A 12,350-nucleotide genomic window follows, 5' to 3' on the forward strand; every position below is an offset into this window, starting at 1 on the left:
GGTAATTCTGGGACCATAAGGTCTTTTGTGGCAAGTAGTGAATCTTCTTAGATGTTTCCAAAAGGTGTTATTTCTGTCTGGGGCCTCATGTTGTTATTGTAACAGTAATGACAGCAAAATCAAAATTAGGCCACTATGGATTATTTTCGTTTTTTCTGAGATATAGCTCCTAGGAGCTTTGAGTGGAAGAACAATATTTTGTAACTGTAATCCAGAATATACACAATTAGACACTGTCCCAAACAAAAGATTTTTCTAAATCAAATGTCTTCAGTCTTCACCAGTGGTCTAAATGGCCTGTCCTTCCAACAGTAGGGCTGAAGGGAAAATATGGCTCTGTAGGGATATTTTTCTAAATAACAGCAATGACAATAGCAGAGAGAATGGTGGCTGGTGATGAAGAACTGGGTTAGCCAGTTTCAGCAAACTAGCTGAGAAAGTGCAAGCACTTGCCATTTTTGTTTGGAAAAGGCTTCAGTAATAATGTCACCGAAATGACTCACCAGCCTTTATATCTCTCTGTGCAGTGTTTTTCACCTTTTCATTCTAAGGGGAAGTTAATTTGTTAGTGAAAATCACATAAAGGTCACATAAAGTGAGTTATCTGATGGTCTTCACATATTCATCACCATCCTTCATAACCATAATGATCCAGAGTAAATTATACACACTTTAATTGGCCCAGGGAAGCTTCTGGAGGAGCAGGTTACAAGACAGCTACCATCTCCCTGCAGGTAGTGCCATGTACCAGCACTTCTACTACAGTCTGAAAACAAAATTTGAGGCTTTTTCATCTCTAATGCCTTTAGGATTTAGGAGTTGTACTTTCAACAGATTTTCCTAGGATGATATATATCTTTGTAACATTTAGACTGACTGTGTATTTTCCCCAAAATCATTCCAATTCTTGAAGTATCTTTTTTTGTTGATCAGTTCAAGAGACATGGAAAGGATGCTCATTTCACTGTATTAGTTGACTTTAGTCCAAAAATAAGTAGCACTAACTGGAGAGGAAGTACTAGGGAAGAAGCAAGGATGTACTTATTTAATCTGTAACATAGCTCTTGTTATGGATAAAGAAAACACAGATACTCTCTTTGATTTACCTTAAACCACCTCCTTCTGTGTTACCTTTAAAAACCTTCAAGACCATGAGGATAAAAAACTAGGGCTAATATCTTCCCTCCTGTACTACCTAATTTAAGTGTGAGTTTGAACAATTATTTACATTCATAACTGAGTAAAATCTACCGTCCTTGCCAGAAAAGTCAGAGAAACAACAAAGGCACCAGCTGAACACAATTCTAAACAGGCAACTTCTCCCACAGCTTTCCCCTCATTTGAGATCTCTTTCATACTGCTAGGGATGATTTAGTCTACAGATTCTGGCAGCTTCCCTTCTGACTGGTTGTTTTTTGTGCCAGTGTGTTATGGAAACGTTTAATTTCATTTAGGGGTTCTTGTTTCCTGTTTCCTATACAGTAACTAACACATTACCTTCTGTGCAGAGTGTTGAAAAGTTTACATTTTAACTGCTAGGATCAAATCAGAAAGAGACTTTGAGAATAGCTTTCCAAAAAGTTACATTGAACTTATCAATAATTTAGTAGCTTGTGTGCTAATTCAGACTCTGCTATCATCTCTATAATTGCTGTCACTGTTGCTATTAAACACTACAGCTGCTTTCTGCTGCAACTGGTACTTACTTTATGGTACTTAGATGTCATACCCTCTGGCATCTCTGTGAATAAGCTTTGCTCTCCCAGTCCCATAAAATTCGATGTCTCCTCCCACTCTATCCTAAACTGTCCTGGCACTGGACTCCTGCCGGGGTTCCATCCCTACAGCTGCTCCACCCACATCCTAGGGACACCAGCGGGGCTGTGCCTGGCTGGGTGTGCTCAGGCAGGGAGGATGCTGTGAAGAATGAAGAACCTGCTCCTGCTGCACCGAGGGCTGCTCTTGCAGGTTCAGAAGTCAGGGAGCAGGCAGGGTTATCCCAGCAGCCTCAGGGTCACTGCAAAGGCAGTAAAATCCTGAAGCCAGTCATGTGCTCATTGGTGTCAGGATTTAATCCAAAGGCTTTCTCTGGCTGGCTTCCACACAGTGGTTCTGAAGGCAGAGGTCTGTATTGAGGCAAGATCTGACATGTGATCTTTCCTATTCAGAAAGTTTGTGTAAATGAAATCTATGGGTTTTTTCCAGGTGCAAGGTCACTCCCACACCACTTCTGTCAGTCTGATCTCTCTGTATGGCTACGTGTGTCACAAACAATGTCCCACTGTTTTGTGATGCCATCATGCAATACATATTATAGGTTCTCCAATTCCTGGCAAATTGGTTTTTAATTTTAGGCCTCCCGGTGCATAGACATTTACATGAATTTTATCTTTATCTACATACCAATGTTTATTTAGCATTTTTATTTGATATTATTACTTTTTTACAACCTTCCCCCTATTATCTTATCCACATCACATGCTCTTTATTTTTTGTGTGAGCTTTAAAGAGTTACTTTTGTATTCCTCAGTCTATCTGTAATTGTTGCAGCTTTTATCCTTGGGTGTTACCCATTCTATAAAATGCTACTAACTTTGAATGTCAAACAGATGTCTTAATAGAACCTCAATGATTCTCAGCACCTGTTTCTTCCCACTCCTTGTTTAAGTAAGCACACATAGTACTTAGTCTTCCAAGCCAGTAGTCTGGTTTCATTTTTGTTAGGTAAAAATCTAATCTTACTGTACAGATGTTCTCTCTTAAAGAGAAGCCCAAATGCCTTACCATATAGTTCTGTTCTCTTTCTACCACACTCACTCTTTAAGTGAGGATTTTAACATCTGTCCTTATCATCCCATTATATGGTCCTTTGCGGAAAACTGTTGGAGAAAACTGCCTGAAGGTCTGCATCATCAGTGTACAATAATATAAGCATAACTCCTCGATCCCTGTATTCCTGTCTGTCTTTAGCATCAATCTATATCTAAGAGCACAGATACCTGCTCTGTCTATAAATCTAGACTTTAACCAAGATCCATAGCCTGCATAGTCACAGAAGTACTGATATTTCTACTAAAGTCCCTATTTTAAAAACTCATCTTTAGCAGGACACTTTCTTGGAAAGTCCATTTTAAGATAGAAGCACACTTGCTTTCTTCTCTCTGTCCTTTGAAGTGAACTTGTTTCTTGTGTACCATGCCTAATAACCCTCTTTCACCATGGAGAAGAGGGGATCTTTGGGATCAGCAAAGTGAGAGCCCCAGTTTTACAAGCATCATGCAGAAACCTTTCAGGGACTATTTACAAAGCCAAGAGTTTTAGACCACGTGGGAATAAATGAGTGTGAAGATTCAGTGAATTAAAGAGTAAATTCAGTCTATCAAGAAGAGATATAAATCAGTAGTTTTTACACAGAAGACTTTTTTTAAGCTTCTTTGGCCCAAAAAGAATGTCAAATCAGTTTAAATTTCTTAGACTTGATTGGAAGAATTTCAATGCCTGTATCAACAGTATTTTCCCAATCAAGTTAAATTTGTAACAGCATTATAACTATTCTGTGACATTTGATCATATCACAGCATTAGTATATGATAAAAGTAATAAATTAACTGAGTTAGACAGTCAAGAAGCTAGATTAAGCAAATAATCAAAAGCTGGGCTGCAATTCTTAGGTATCTTCAACAATGACATATAAAAAAGATACCATAGCACAGATGAGACATATGCCAGATTCTGTGTGCTTAAGTAGAAACAGAAGGGGGAACTTTACCTACATAAATTGACACAACTGCCAGCATATAAAATTATGACATTTTAAGCATTTGTTCACTAGAGAAAATGAAGAATAAGAAGTATTCTTGCCCCAAGATAGCACCGGAGATCTGATAGAAAAAAGATAAGAGTTGGGTTTTACTGCACAGTGGAGAGCAAGTCTTTGTGCATGTCGGTGGTTTGATGGGGAACAAGATGCTGAAGGGAGGAGAATATGTTGTTCAGCTGAAGAGAGACCTAACCTTCTATTTTGTACTTGTAAAAGAGCCTTTTCAATTTCATGATCACAGTATAAATACATGAATATTTATCTGAACACTTGCACTTTCACCTACCTGTTTGATCATGGCCATGGCCTGGGAATGCAGGCTGGTGCTCAAGAGTGAATTGTGAGTGCAAAGCATTAACATTTCAAATACCCAAAGAGCTGAAAATCACAGTGGAAAAATATTTTGATAATACTGCAGATTACAAAGCACAGTATTACAGCGCATTCCCCAGATCAAAAGAAGTGCAATAAAATCAGCAGGACATGTAAACTTCTAAATAAACACCTCCAAAGTCTAACTTGAAAACAACTGAAGGTCTTTGGGAGTCTGTGAATTAGATTTATCTTCAAGGAAGCTTATGACCAGCCCTATCTACAGACAATGGCTTCATCTCAGCATATATTTTTGAGCTGATGATAAAAGCAAGACTAAGGCTTCTTAGGACTAAAGATTTGTGGTCCTACTCCAACTGCTTCATGCATCACTAGCAGCATATATTACTTCCTGAGGATTTCTCCTTTCAAGACTACTTTGATGCAGACTGCCAATTTAGTACTTCCTGCATGAAGTTTGATCTAGAAACAGAATCATGAAACAAGTTAAAAACAACTTTCTAACTTCAGAACCACAGTATATAGTCTGTATAACTTCTATAAAACCAAGGACTGGAACAATAGCTAAGTTTATGTAGTGTTACTGGACAGTCTTGAAGTTCTCTGCTGAAGATCTGGTGTGGCAGCAGTTGGTAGGTGTCCAAGGCTGTTACTCCCTGGTCTTCCCTTGTCCCACCTACACTGCTAATGGTTTTCCAGCATCAGACATGCCTTTGGTAGGATTTCTGTCATCTAGTTTTAGATGTTCGCATCTGAACTTGTTACCTCCAGATCTCTTCATTTCCAGTGAAGAAAAATACATGTAGTTCTAGAGAACTACGTTTTAGACAAGTACTTTAGTAAGAAACCATTTGTTCCTACTGACTTCAGAGGGTGTTCAGATGACCAGCTCAGGTACAGACTTTGAGAACACAGGCTTCTGGCAAAGTTCATCTCACTCAGTTTTTCGGTATGAATTGTCAATCATGGAACCATCTGCAACTTCAATTATCTGAAAATAAGAAAATGATCTGTCATTTTTCATTTTCTTCATTGCAGGTCACCCATATGTCCGTTCTTTGGCAGCTGTTGCACTTCCTAGCATTACTTGCCATGGTACTGTTAAATTGAGCACAATCCTTTTCTCTTCATTGACCTTCCAGCAATTAACTGGCTCTCTTTATTACACCCTATTTTAATGTCAACAGTTTTATGCTAGAGTTCAATCACTTGGACACTCAAATGACTTCACAGGAGACTAAGAATGATAAAGAAGTCCCTTTAATATATTTAGATTAGAATTATAGTAGATAATTAACTTTAAAACACATTTGTATAAGTGAAATTTACTGAGTACAACCAAACCAAAAACAATTGAAGTTATTCCATTCACTACTTGAACTGTGTTTTTACTTTCTGTGTTTTCTAAGACATGCAATTGATTTTCATAAGATAACTTTTTAGCTTTTATTTCCAAACCAAGCCAACAGGGGAAAAAAAAGGCATGGAGTTTGAGGGTCTCTCAATTCCTAAAGATTCTCCATGTACTCCCATGTCTTTAGGAAATAACTGGTTTCACATTGAGAGTCAAAGCTTAACACATAAACTGTCTTTGGAAGTGTAGAGAGAAATGGAAGAAGTAGAAATGGAGATTAAGAATTAACCTATTTGAATATTAGGTATTTTGAATAAGATTCCTTTCTCATTACTGTATATCAGCCGCTTCTGGCTGCTCAAATGAATCACAAACTTTTTGTTATCACAAGGCTTTAGATAAATAAAATGCAAAGATCCTTCTCACTTATTTTGGTGTCTTTAAATAAATACCATGAAAATCATGAACAAGCACTGTGTTCCCTGTAATTAATCTAGTGTCCTTGCATGCTTTTGTAATTTTTTTTTCTAGTATTTGTTGGACATAGATGGATTGAGGGGAATCTTTATAAATTTCTTCATGGACTTTGCCTGAAATAAAACACTCAAAGAGAAGTGCATTAAAACAACACAAACAAAACCATCTTTAAATCTTATTGTGGACCAATAATATATTACACTATCTCTAGCACTGGCTTTCACCTTCTCCTCAAGAGAACATTATCTTAATTCTAGATCTATTCTAGTACACTCCACTTCATCCACTCCCACCATCGTTTTCTTCCACTGAACTCCCTTTTGCATCCAGCAGGAGTTCTGAGGGAAAAAAAGACTGATAAATCAGGACCATAAAAGCCATTTTATGATTTGGGAAATATCTTTTCTCCTGAGATGACCATCTCAGTTCCTGTCCACAAACATATATTTGGGCTTAGATTGTGTTTTTCTTTGCCCCCTGGACAAATGACACTGTCCAGGTAACACTGGCCAGCAGCATTTTGCAGGTGCAACCAGGAGTGGTATTTAATGCAGAGGTAGTCCTGAGGACATGAATACCTCTTGGTCTTGTTGGAAGTTCAGTTAACAGAGCACCTGTGTAGCAGCTTTAATTGCTGACCTTCAGAAAGAAGTAGGCTTTCCTTAATTTCCAGATGAACCCCATAAAAGCTTTGGTGGGTTTGTTCGTAGTCTTGGCTCAGTAAACAATGTCTATGTTGATACAAATTTATGTTGATGCTTTCTTTTATTACTAAGCCATAGTACATTCAGAAAACAGACTTCCTTATAAAAATCAAGCATGAAATTATATATCTGTTCTACCACTGACAAGAGATAGAATATTGTCCCTTGTTGTTTCTGAACAATGCCAGCGTAGCTTTTTGTAACTTTATGCTGGCCACAGAAAGAAACCCTTTGGTTTTAAGACAAACCCAGTGCAAGCTATTTTCTTTTATAATCATATGTACTATGTCACTGAGATCTGTACATTCTATCATCCAATAAATATTTCAATAAACAGAAATATGTACCCTCCCTTTAAAAAAATTTAAAATAGTTATTAAAATGCACAGAAAGCTGTACAACAGATGTTCTAGACTTTTGTAATAAAATATATTCTGGGAGAGATAAGATAAAACATAACATAATTAGTTTTCTTTATGGTAGTTTTGGGTTTGTTTTTTTTTAAAGACAAACTGAGCTGAGATAATAAAATCATTAAAATCTTGTTTAATCACTTAGAATGTTTTATCATGTGCATTTCTACATTTGGAAACATTTAAAGGTTATTTTTAGGTAAATTTTTATTTGGCTAAGCAAATGTACATAAGTTCTCTACCTATGCTCATTCCCCTGTTGAGCAACTGGCAAGTTATTTTTCTCATGTGAAGAAGCAGTTAAGCATCTTAAAATATATATCCTAGTGTGGCAAAGCAAACACTTAAAGCTCTACCCTTTTATATGAACACTAAACAAAATACTCTTTGAGCATTAGCACTCAAATAAGTAAGCAGCAGTGAGATGCCAATGCTGTCTCTTGTTTCTCAGAACCTCAATTAAAACAGCAGGGTTGTGTGGAGGGGGAAAAAAAAGCACAGAAAAAAAAGGGTTACCAGTAGGTAGGCAGGGTAGAACTGTCACTGTTTGTGACTGCAAAAATCTTAAATGATGAGAATTTAATTAATGTGATTTGTGTTGCGCACAGGTATGTGAGTAGCTTGTTAGCCACCATAATTAGCAGGACTGGAGAGCTGGTTGCTTTGTGGCAAGCAGCAGTGGGAGGCAGCAGCAGTGGGCAGCAGGAGCAGCGGCACAGCCCTGGCTGCACCTTGGGGCCCAGCACTCACAGGTGGGCTGCAAACTGCACACCTGCCCTCCTGCCCCTCCCATAGCTCTGCCTCCAGGGCAAACCTGGCCAAGGCAGCCCAGTGCACAGAAAGGGTTAGCTGCAGACAGCTGCTCAGAGAATCCCTGAATCTTTGATTTACTGTGATCAATTGCATGATTAGGCTGCATGTCATTGAGGTGGTGATTATCTAATGGGGGCACTGTGATCTCTGTTGCAAAGAAACTCTGCTGGGGAGGAAAAATTCTCTGAAGACATCAATATGCATTTATACAAAATACCTTGGGGCATCTTTGCAACCAACAGACTGTAAATTAAAAGAGCTTTTTCTCTGTTAAGCTAGTGAAGAAGACATGCTTGCATTAGATTTATGTCAGAAAGTGAATCTTAGTGTTGGTGGTTTTCTTTCAGCTAATGCATTTAGCCACACTAAGGTATGAATTCAATCACTGAGCTATTTGGGAGGTATCAAGCACAGACATTAAATAGGATTATGCAACAGCCGTCTGCAGTTGCTAATTAAAATGTGGAAAACAGCCAATATCAAATTATTTTGTTTAGACAATTCATGGCTGGGTTAAGTAGTTCAGCTTCTATGCAGTGGTTTCGCTCTTTGGTAAGACTTGTACAATTTCACTATGACCTGTATCATTCTAATATACAGGTTCTAAGTACAGCAATGTCATTGTGCCCAAAAAGAAATTTTAAATTTTTGTACTGAAGTAGTGTTTTTAATAAATAATTGTCATTTTATTTGTGTAGTTTGGAAAATATATTGAACACAATTTATGGAGTCTGCACACTATAAATTATGTTCACCAGTAGCTTCAGCTACCAATTTCACCTACATTTCAACTAAGTTAGGGTCAATTCTTGCTTTTAGAAGATTTTCCTTTAGTTTAAAAGAAAAATAATGAGCTATGATTTTGCTTTTAAATGGGCTCACATGAATTCTAGAGAATTTGCTTTCTAATGGTACCTTATTCCAGCAAAATTTCCTTTTACAAGACTGAGTTCTAGTCACAAGTTGCACTGATGTGCTTTGCATGTATCCAGCAAGCAAAATCCAGAAAAACATTCATTCAATCCTGCAGCCTATTCCCTGTTACCCACCAGCTTGTCCCAGTGAGGGAGCTGTAATCTGGATGAGCTGTTCTGGCAGTCTGTGTCCTCTAACTCTTTCCCCAGTGCCCAGTGCACACCCCTGCTGCCCTGGTAACATGACCAAAAATTCATCCCTTGCACACACACGCTGCCTGCAGCCCCTGCTAAATGCCACATGCACATGGGAATGCAACATGCTACAGGGACTACCTTCCTTTGTGCTTTTTTGTTGCACATTCTCCCACATCCTTATGTGGCTGTAGCTGTGTCCTTTGTTGTAGGATGCTGTAGGATGCCCAAAAGCCATGAATCTCAGTGTTTTAGATGAGGGGACTCACTGCCACACATGCCACAGGTCTTTGTCAGTACATCTGAAACAAAAGCTGAACACAAGGATTGGATGGTGTGTACCTCAATCTACCTCTGTCGTGGAGCTCGGCCATGTCTGAGCTGTCTCATCAAAGCAAAGAGGTAGGAAAGCACCCCTACATTCTTCAGTGTGACACAGCTCATGTGGCTCACTGTAGCCAAAATTTCGTGCCCTCCTTTATTGGTGCTTGAAGGGTCAGTACGTGCCATCTCTCCATCTTGTCAGTTGAGTGAAACCCCAGAGGAACCCTAGTGCAAGAGCACATGTGACCATAAGTAGGGTTTGATGACCACTGTAGTTGCTTCAGTGACCAGTGTAGGAGGTCTGGCTCATCTGTTCTTCTCAGTTGTTTTGTTGGGTTCCAAATTCCCTGTTCCTCTAAAGAAACTATCCATTGCAATTAGTTTTCTTCTCAAGCCACCCTTTGTCCAACTCAGAATTCAAGCAAGATTGGTAGGTTTCTGCACTCCTTAGAGACCCCACTGAAATGATCAGCACAGGAGCACAGCTTAAAAAATTACATTTATATTGCCACCATTATAGTTTAGAGCCAACACCTGCTACAGATGAAGAGAACTTCTGCCCTACTAGACTTCCATCTGCACTTCCCTTTCATGAAGAGATGATTTTGCATCCTTCTAACATTTTGACAGCTACCACTAGCAACCCAAGTGTTAAAAACTTTATAAACTAAACCTTGAATTTCACTTCACTGTTTTGTGGCAAAGTCAATTCAGTGATAAAATTGCAGTCCCTTCAAAGGAGCAAAAAGAAACTGGAGTTCTTCAAACTTATGAGTTAGAAGAAAAGATGGTTTGAATAACTCTTCTCACAAAACAATCTCAGTTTTAAGCAACATTGATTCAAAAGGGAATCTTAAATCAATGAGCAGCATGCTTTAGGAACTTCCCCAACCACTGTTTTTCTCCTTGCATGAAAATGACTCATTAAAAGGACACATCAAATTGCTTTCCATGTCTGTGAAAGCAAACACCAACACAATTGGAGAATTTGCTAAACTGTTACATTGAATGTGATATATAACAAAAGGGTTAGGAAGCTGCTCCATTTACATGTGGGAGATGATAAGAGAAAAACACAAATGTCGATGTAAGAATAGGCAGGAAATTCCAATGTGCAATTATGCTTTAGTTTTTCTTAACAGACATTGCAGTTTGTAAAACAGAAAAAAAAGCCTAGCTTTGTAGTTCATGCTCCCAATTTTCAGTATAATTTTAATGTAAGTGTACAAAATGTTTGGTTTTATACTTTAGGTTTGTTTAGGTTTTGTTGTAGTATTTTGCCCTGCATCCTACACAGAGCACTCATAACATTCATCTGTCTCAGCTGGAAACAGAACCTCATTTTTAGGCCCACATATAGACACAAAGTGAGAGTTGATGTTTATATTTAGTGATTATATACTGCTAAATGTAGAGATTTCATAGTAAAGAAGTCTTTTAAATTAAGTGTCATATTAATCAAAGAAAATAACTTCTACCCATCCTTCTGTAGGTGAACCCCTAATAGGGCCAAGTGTCAGGAAACTGGACTGTAAAAGAAGAAAACAAAAAAATCTGCCTGTCTCTCCCAAAATCAAAAAGTCCCAAAGGGACAAGGAGTTTTTTTGGCTGAAAAATAAGTTGCACTGTGCTTGGATTTGGGACATGGGCAGGAGCATGGCAAGCACATCAAAGAATGCCACTGCTTGATAGTCAAACCCTATCAGAGAACGCACATCTATTGCACTTATGAAGCTTCTCTGTCCTTCAAAAACAGCCATCTAAATCATCTAGCTGAGGATCAAGCTGAGTTTTTACTTTCCCAAGCCAAAAACGTTTGCCCCTTCAAACATCAGAATTCATATACAATACAGCGTGATTTCTTTGAAAAAGCCACAAAGTATTCATAGTGCTCCAGAGACTAATAGGGTGAACACCCCTTAGGGTCTGGCCCCACAGACTGTGAAAGGAGACTTCTCCAGTCCTTCCTCTCACCACTAGGCCACTTGGCAACTTTTGTTGGTTAGTGAAAAGAGAATCAACTCACAAGGACCTGAAGACAAATGGAATCAATAGAAAGTCCTAGAAGGGTGTCATCCCTTGAAAACATTGGAAGCATGTATTTATGGACATGATTCCACACTCTGTTTGGAAGGTGTAAACCTTGTGAGACTCAGGGCAGTTGTTACTTCTTATTATGTCTAGCTGAAAGCAACAGTTGAATCAATGTTTAAGCAGAAAAGGCTGTTCACTCTGGTAATTAAGGGGACTGGAACAGTTAACCTATCAATAAGAGCTGTGCCAGTCAATTCAATAGATCTCATTTTCATATGGAATTCAGATGGAATACTCTGCATGCTATTCTGTTCCAGAAAAGGATCTAGTAATACTGCATTAAAAATACATATGTGTTGAAGAAAATATTTCATTATAATGACCCATCTGACCACATTTGTGGTAATATTTTTCATAACACAATAATACCAGTGAATTTTACAACTTGCCAAGGGAGACACGTTACTATCAGGATGCATCCCAAATTGTTCAGCTAGTTCAGCTCAGAGGAAACAATGGAGCTTATAGACATGGTAGGCTAGCATTCAAGCTGGCAAGGTTCCCATTAGTTCCCATTACAAATATTCTTTTTTTTTTAATATCTCTTGCCATCAAAGTCCTACATGATGCATTTAATTTGAGCATTCTCCTTAATGAATGACAAATGAAGAGCAATGTCTACAAGGGATTTCCAGGGGAGGTGTGGGTAGGATCCTGTCTTACACTGACAGAGCATCTTCAGAGCAGGCAGTGAGAGTAGAGGCCCTGATCCAGAGATTCTTGGTGAGAATATCACCATACAAAGTTTTGGATCTAGCCCAAACAGGGCACAACACCTCTCCAGGGGTGTTTAACTGCCAGCAGGACAAAACCTCAGATAAGTGTAGATAAAACTAGAGAACTTTATGTGGTTTTTGACATTTAAGGATAGTACTGTAGAGCTTGACAAGACAAGCTTTGTCTGATTAA

At 38.4% G+C, this 12,350-nt stretch overlaps 1 long non-coding RNA gene across 1 annotated transcript in view; it reads left to right on the forward strand.

Annotated features, from left to right (window-relative positions):
* LOC139591705 (uncharacterized) overlaps nucleotides 1-12,350 on the forward strand; it is a 343,986-nt gene that overhangs the window by 327,763 nt on the left and 3,873 nt on the right. The window lies entirely within an intron of this gene.

The sequence above is a fragment of the Agelaius tricolor genome, unplaced genomic scaffold, assembly GCF_023055355.1.
Source record: "Agelaius tricolor isolate 1412-34295 unplaced genomic scaffold, bAgeTri1.0.p SCAF_7, whole genome shotgun sequence".
Classification (NCBI taxonomy): Eukaryota; Metazoa; Chordata; class Aves; order Passeriformes; family Icteridae; genus Agelaius; species Agelaius tricolor.